The following is an 8118-nucleotide window of genomic DNA, read 5'->3' as shown; positions in this document are numbered from 1 at the left end:
AGGGCTGACTGCAATTTCATGCTGCATTTGCAAGCCTGCAGGCAGACACCTTAATTACTATGGATGCCAGATAGAAAGAGGAGTGCTAATCAAACCTTTATTAATTGGTGACATACTTCCAACTTTCAGGAACAGATGCTAGGGAGGAATGAAAGCTTGTAAACCACAGTACCCACCAACTCCCCTCAGGTAGTGAATGTCTTTTTTCGGCATTAAGTACCCTGTACATCCACTAGGGGGAACCCTCGTGTGCGTCAAAGCTTGGCTTTTTCTGTGCGTTAATAGAATGATATACCCATGAAAACTTGCTTGTCTGTCGAGAGGTGTGTCCTCCTCTCTTTAAGGGCTCAAATCTGACATGTTGTCATATTTTTCAAACAAATGAGAGAATATCATTCAAGGTATGATAAAGAAAATAAATTGCTTAAATTCCCATTGGATTTAGAAGAAATCCATCTTAGAGAAAGTTTTTATCGTAAACAGAAATTTCTAACAGGGAAAGGAGAGTAATGGTTTGTCAGAATCTTTGCTTATTAAAAAATAGAAAATGTTGAATCTGTGCCTTTTCAATTTTAAAGAGCTTAGTTTTAAATACCTGTTAGACACTAGTGTGATCTTTATGCTCAGTGGCATTCTTAAAGTATTATTGGCACTCAGTTGATAATTATTATAATTATTATAAGCTTGCCTAACATAATTACAGTATAAGACTCTCCCATTTCCAACACAAAGCCATTTTCAAACAAAGTTTGAAAGGTGCTGTAAATTAACAAATAATCTGAAAGCAGTGCTCAGACTAGCATTCAGTGGTGGTTCCTCTGTTTTGTCAATATTTTTGCAGTAAGGTGTTGCTTTTCTCCTTTTATATTCTCTGTTTCTGCAGAGATAATAAATTCATCACTTGGTAAATATGTATTGTGTACATGCCATGTTAAGTCATTGTATTTGGAGCTGTGGGTACCTCAAAGAATGACCCATTCCCCTAAGGAATGTCCAGTCTTTACAATACAATTCAACCAACATTTATTGTCTCTCTGCAAGGCCCAGTGATCTGCACAAGGGTAGAACCATTGGTCTTGCTCATTGCCATACTCCCAGCCCTCAACACATGTCTAGCACATGGTAGGTTCTCAGGAAGTATTTGTTAAAGACATGAACAAGTATATGAACAGAAAGTTTGAGGCTTAAAGGGAATTATGGAGATAAACTGAATAAGACACCATTTCTGATCTCAAAGAAATTACATTAAGTGGAAGAGCTAAACACACAACCAATGCATAATGTACAATGTGACTCACAAGATTTAAATGCTGTCATAGATTTACAAATAAAGTTCTACTCACGTTCAGAGGAGGGAATTCATAACCAAGTGGAGAAATGGTTCAGTTGAACAGATACAACAGGTGAGTTTGAGTACACTGCTAGACTAGAGCCTGGCATGAAAGAGACACACTCATTACCATTTTGGGATAAGTGAATGAATACTTGCTATACACAAGGCCCTAGCTCCTGGGGGGACTACAGATGTGCTAGTACTTCGTTCCTATTTTTGTTTATTTATTTCTTTAAAGGAGCTTAAAGCTTAGTAGAGAGGTTCTACTACAACTTGCAGAAAGATTCCCAGGAGAAAATGGCTTTTAAACTGGACCTTGGTGGATGAATAAGAGTTTGAAAAGTGGAGAAGGGGGGAAGGGTGTTTTAAATGAAAAATGCAGCAAATGCAAGGGCATGGAGACATGAAAGGTCCTGGCTTGTTTAAAGAAGCATGAAAATCCCATGGCTAACAATGGGAGGTGGTGCCAGGTATATCCCTAGCTCTTAGCATAAGGCCCTATGTAAGGAAGTCTCTTAATAGATACTTGTTATTTTTAACAATAATGTTGGCAAGAGCCAAAAGATGAACATATGTCTTAAGTGCTGGACAAGTCTGAAGATGAAAAAGTTATCTGGGCTGGGGTCTGCTCATTGGGATCAACTTATGGTCAACATCTTTAGTCTTTGTGTGCTGAGGCCATAGGACCCTCCAGACCAGCTGGAGGGTCCTTTACCACTAACCTGTTACCATGGGCTGTTTTGTTTCTTCTATACAGTCTATTTCATGGCAACCAGAGAAGTGTTGTGCTCAGGGCCACTGCCCTCAGTTTCAGTCCCGTTTTCTTGAGGCCTCTCTTTTCCTGCCTTCATGCTAACTGTACCCTTCCTACAGGTATCTGAGTTGTCACCTCTGTGGATCTCTCCTGAACCAGGTAGATATGGTTTCATCAGCTAGGTTTTGTGGTTTTGGTTTGGTCACTCTCATTTGCATAACACCAGCAATGTTTTTTGAATACCCTTCCATTTTTAATCTAACAATCTAATGATCCTAACATTGTTAATAACACAGAGCCTGTTTGCAGAGGCTGAAAGTCTAGTTGAAAAGATAGGACTTGTACCTAAAAAGATAAATAATACTACTGCCATTAGCATTCTTTACTTTGCACCATGGCTATGGGCCCCTAATCTAATTTCACACACACACACACACACACGCACGCAAACATCCTTATGGTTCCCAGTATCCTTGCATACACATCTGATGGGCAGCAGTGTTTGGTAATTAAGCTCTGGTAACGCTTGGCCTCTCATATGCCTGTTCTCAAAATCTGATTTTTTTCTATGTTAAATTTCTTAAAGCAGTATACCCCAAATTTTAATACTTCTAAAAATAAAGATTCTTCCCTTGCATAAAAGAAGTATTCCCAAGCACAGGGGCATCTTCACCATCTGCCTTCCTGCTTCATGCTTTCTATTTGCTTGCAATATTTATACCACCTTGTTTTCTTTATCGCTTTCTCGCCTGTTTGTAAGTATTTGCCCCTAAATCTGCTGCTCTCCCTGCATTTATTGAACTTCTCCAAAACCCTTCCATTTCCTCTCCCTGGTGTTAGTTTTCTGTCGTATTCCTTATGCCATTTAGAAATCTCAGATCCATGTAGGTGCCTGGTTTCTTCTTGATATCCTAAGACAACTGGACTCTGAGCAGCTCATCCACCGATTATAGATTGGTGGACTTGGGTACAGTTTCAACAGATCCTCTAGATACGGCCATTCACCTATTCCTGCTGGCTCTGGTGTATCCAACATCCACTCTTAACACTAGTGGCATCCACTCTTCACCTTCATGGAACTCAAGCTGGTAGGATCAAGAGGCAGGTAAACGAATTGTGAACATACAGGGGGATAGTGCAATACATGAGAATTGAACAGACAGGGACACCCAACAATGGAAAGTCAGGGAAAACTTTACGCAGGAAGAGGTGGTGAGGACAGAGTTTTTGCTGTGCTTTGGCTACTGGCTCACCAGTACCTGCTACAACAAAACAACCAAAGAGGACAGAAGATTCAGTGTCACCAACCACCTAATATCATACTGTAAGAGAATCCATTGGCGAATCTGATGTAGAAGGGATGGACGTGGCCAGAAGAAGGGTCCAAGCTTAAACCCCCATACTCTGTGATCTTGGCATGTCATGAAGCTCTCTGCACTTCAGTTTGTTTATCTGAAAAATGATGTAATAATACTTACAAGGTTATTGCAAAAATAAATGAAGAAAGGGAAGTAAATGTGCTCAGTTCTGGGTAGAAACATGTGCCCAAGAAATGCTAGTTAAAATTCTTTCCTAAGCATAGGATTTGGGCTGAATTATGTCCCCACAAAATTCATATGTTGATGTCCTAACCCCAGTACCTCAGAATAGGACTGTGTTTAGGGATAGGATCTTTAAAGAAGTAAAACAAAGCCATTAGAGTGGGTATTAATCCAATATGACTGGTGTCCTTAGAAGAAGAGGGAATTTGGACACAGACAGGGCAGAAGGAAGACCGTATGAAGACACAGAGAGAAGACAGCCATCTGCAAGCCAAGGTGAGAGGACTCAGAGGAAGCCAACCCTGCCAATATCTTGATCTTGGACTTGCAGCCTCCAGAACTGGGAGGAAGTAAATTTCTGTTATTTATGCCGCCCAGTCTGTGGTACTCTGTTATGGCAGCCCCTGCAGACTAATACAGTGGGTTAACATGGCATGAGAGCCCTAGTATATAATAATAGTAATAATAATGTGTTTATTTATTGAGCATTTCTTGAGTGTCAGGCATTGTGCTAAATGCTTTATACATGTTATTTAATATGCATGAAAATCCCATGGGACAGATGCTGTTATTTCTCATCTACAATGAGAATGCTGAGGCTCAGGGAGCCCAAGGCTGCAGAGTTATTGAGTGGTGGCACTGGGTCTGGAACCTAGGCCTGACGAGGGTCACTGCTGGCCTACAGAGTCTTTGTACAAACAAAAAGATGCCCCTTCCGTTGGGCACACCCAGCCCCACGCCAGGGTGCAGGGTTTGGCGAGCAGAGGGCAGGCTGGGTTTCAGTTCCTGTTGCCCCCTTGGCCAGGTGCCCTTGTGCAGCCCTCCCCCTCATGGCGGCTCACTCAGTAGCCCTAGCACTTCATCATTATACTGGGCTGGGGTGGCTGGAGATGACACCATCGCTGCAGGAGCAGCTGGGTGCATGAGGGACTGTGAGCTCTGGCAGTGCAAACCTCACCCACTTCACAGCTGGGACAGAGGCACGTGGGAGCCCAGGCCCATGAGTTGCAGGTCCTGGATAGGGATGGGTGGGCTTCCAGTGGCCCTAAGAATGACCACAAGAAGTCCTTGATTCAGGCCAATTCTGCTAATTGCTAATTGGCCTCAGGATAGCTCTGACTGTGTCCAGTGTCCAGTCAGCAAGAAATCCAGTTTGCCAGGGGTCACACACCTGTCCTTTCACCATCATCCCCGTCCCTCCCCCGTCGCCCCCACCAAATCAAAGAGACTGTGAAATGCATCTTTGACTATTTGACTATGAATGCAAGTGCACCTTTCCTTACAATTAAAGCTCCTGAATGTTCCAAATTTGCAGCTTTCATGATGGGGGAAAAAAAGGCCTCTGACACCATAAATATTTAATCACCATTAAGAATGTCCAATAAACGAGGGTAGTCGAGTTTCAAATTGGCTGGTTCAGATGATTAAAGTGCAGAAGTCATAGCAGGGGAAAAATAAAGTACGCTCTAAAATAGTACCATCTTTAGAGGGTTTCTATCTCTGCTACGTAGGTATTCCGTAAGCAATGAAGGAACCAAGACTATCCAATTTATCTCTGCAATATCAGTGTGAGGTGGGATGGGGCGAGGTCTGGGGAAGGGAAAGTATGGCAATCTCTTAATAATCCTGTGTTGGCAATAGTGAATATAAATGGAATTTCTAGACTTTATTGAGGGAACTGCTGGAGCTCAGACTTAAGGAGAAATGTCTAAAAAGGAAAAAGCAGTGTGTTCCATTTTGTATCTTGTTTGAAAATACATTTCAAACGTTCTGCAGTATTTTAGAGAGCATAACCATCCTCTGCCCCCACCACCTTCTGAACCCTTATCCCCCCAGTAGTTTTGATTTGCTTTTAAGGTTCTTTTAGTTTTATGTTTTAACTGGAAAAAAAAAATAATCCTACTCAGTCAGGTTTTCATTTGTCTGTATCCCCAGGTTGAATTTAGTGTAGGAAAACCTGTGCAAAAGAAATAAAAATGTAGCTTTTTGCCATTGCCAGATTCGGGGGAAGCAACCATTTGGAAACAAAGGCGTTCCATTTTGCCAGCGGTCTTCGTGCTTCCATCAACGGACAGACGGAATGCACAGGTTTAAACATCATTCGGGGTCACTTGTGGATCCATGTGTGGAGGTAGATTGGATTGTTAGTTATGACTCTGGCAGGAAACAGGGGACACATGCAAAGAGATCTATGTGAAGGAAGGGACCACGGCTGAGGTGTGGGCAGGATGGAGGACACCAGCAAGGGCTAACAGCAATGGGAGTCATTGAATCCCACAGGCCCAAGGAGGAGGGTGAGGGAGTGGTCACTGAGCCCAGAGAAGGCTGTGGCTACATTGTAGCTGTGAGAGAGGCCTGTCCACGGGATCTGTGGCCTTTGAGAGGGACACAGCCACGGACAATGCATAGAGCATCGGGGAGGAAACCGGGGGAATAAACATATCCAAACTTCACCCTAGCTACCCAGCCCTGGGGCTCCTCCTGGGACTTCCCGTGGGCTGACTCCAACCAGAGGTCAGAAGGCAAGGGTGATGTCCATAAATACCAAACTTCTGGGTCTAGAGCAAGATGAGGAAGAGTGGAAAAATGGTCTGTAGGAAGAAATGGAGAATATTCAGCCCAAATGGGGAAGAGGAAATAAGTAGGCAGAACTAGAAAAGGGGTAGAACAGATTGTAGTGATGCTTTCATGGGTGTGTACTTATCTCCAAACCCATCAAGTTGTATATATTAAATGGGTGCAGGTTTTTGTATGGCAGTCATACAAATAAATAGTTTTTTTTTAAAAAAAGAAGGCAGGCCGGGCGCGGTGGCTCACGCCTGTAATCCTAGCACTCTGGGAGGCCGAGGCGGGAGGATTGCTTGAGCTCAGGAGTTCGAGAGCCTGTCTCTACTATAAATAGAAAGAAATTAGCCAAACAACTAAAAACAGAAAAAATTAGCCGGGCACGGTGGTGCGTGCCTGTAGTCCTAGCTACTCGGGAGGCTGAGGCAGCAGGATCGCTTGAGCCCAGGAGTGAGAGGTTGCTGTGAGCTAGGCTGACACCACCGCACTCCAGCCCTGGCAACAGAGTGAGACTCTGTCTCAAAAAAAAGAAGGCAAAAAGAATAGGGGCAGGGAGGCAAGGCAAACTCTCAGTCTTTCATGGGCTTTGCATTTGGGATTCTGTGCATGAGGCTGAGAGTGTCAGAGAGATGCTGTTTGGACCACCCCATTCTCAGCGCCTTTCCCGGGGTGGGTGGTGAGTGGGGTTGCCCTCACCCTGGGGCCACGTGCCGAGCTTCCTGACAGCAGCAGCCCATGCTCAGAGCTGCTGCTTCCTCCCCTCCTTGGTGGGAACACTTTCTAGGGAGTGGCAAGGGCAGAGGCTGGGTGGAGAGCATCAGGCGGCTCGCTGCAAAGTCCAGCAACTTTACTGTCAGCTCAGAGCATCTCCTCACTAGAATCTCAACAAAGCGGAAGTACAAGTGGCTGTGAAGTTATCTGCGTGTTTATCTTATCTTCTGCTATTCATTTCAAGAGTCTGAGTTATTATTAATATGAAGGCCTGGCTGCTGCCGGCCGCTCTTCTCTTTGAATGGGTTTATGCCAAGCTGCTGGTTATCAGAGGACTCGGAGCCTAGGATTACGCTGACAGCAAGTCTCAGAGCTGTGACAGGAGAGCAGAGACCTGGGAAATGACGTGTATTAGAGACGGATCAGCATTTTGTGTCTAGTCCTTGACGCCCTTTTAGCTCCTCATTTCCAAAGAACAACAAGGAAAATACAGGCAGGGACAGACTTGAATCTTGTGAAAAGTCTGAGAAAAGCTTGATTTTCAAGAGACTGCTCAAGTTATGGAGATTCCCCAAATCTGAAGAAGTAATTAACTGATGAGTTTGTGCACTTCATGCAGGGTGAACTCCAGTCGGTCTGGAAAAACACTGTGATGGCTGATTTACCATGTTTTGCTTTCAACTGGCAATGGTCTCAGATTCTTAGCCACTGAGGGTTTTGGTCAATGCTTTGGAGAAGGGGCTCAAGAGAAACTTCATGGCACCGAGTACACTATCTGAGAAGTGAGGTACTGGAATGCTGGGGTGATGTCCTAGACTCCAGTCTTGTAAAAACATCTGACATTTTTACATTCTTTCCATAGGCAATAGCTCATCCATCTCTAAAGCGGAGTGAAGGCCCTGATTTAACTTAAAGAAGGTCAGACAATCATTTTCTTGTATTCCCACTCCATTGTCCCATCTGCAATTGTCCTCTAATGGTGAATGACCATGAGCGGTTAAGTTGTGACATGGAAACAGATGGCAACTGTGATGTTGGGACAACCTAAGTTCCACCTACTGAAAGAACACCCCCGAGCCTTCCTCACTTTAACCAACAGCACGAGGGCACTGTCACCCAGCATACAAATGCTCAACGATCGTCTGGGGCCATATTGGGTGGGCAGAGAGAACAAGGCACAGAGTTCCTTCTGCCAAATCTTTTTTTTTTTTTTT

The sequence above is a fragment of the Propithecus coquereli genome, unplaced genomic scaffold (assembly GCF_000956105.1).
Source record: "Propithecus coquereli isolate 6110/MARCELLA unplaced genomic scaffold, Pcoq_1.0 Scaffold85, whole genome shotgun sequence".
Classification (NCBI taxonomy): Eukaryota; Metazoa; Chordata; class Mammalia; order Primates; family Indriidae; genus Propithecus; species Propithecus coquereli.
This window is presented reverse-complemented; position numbering follows the sequence as displayed.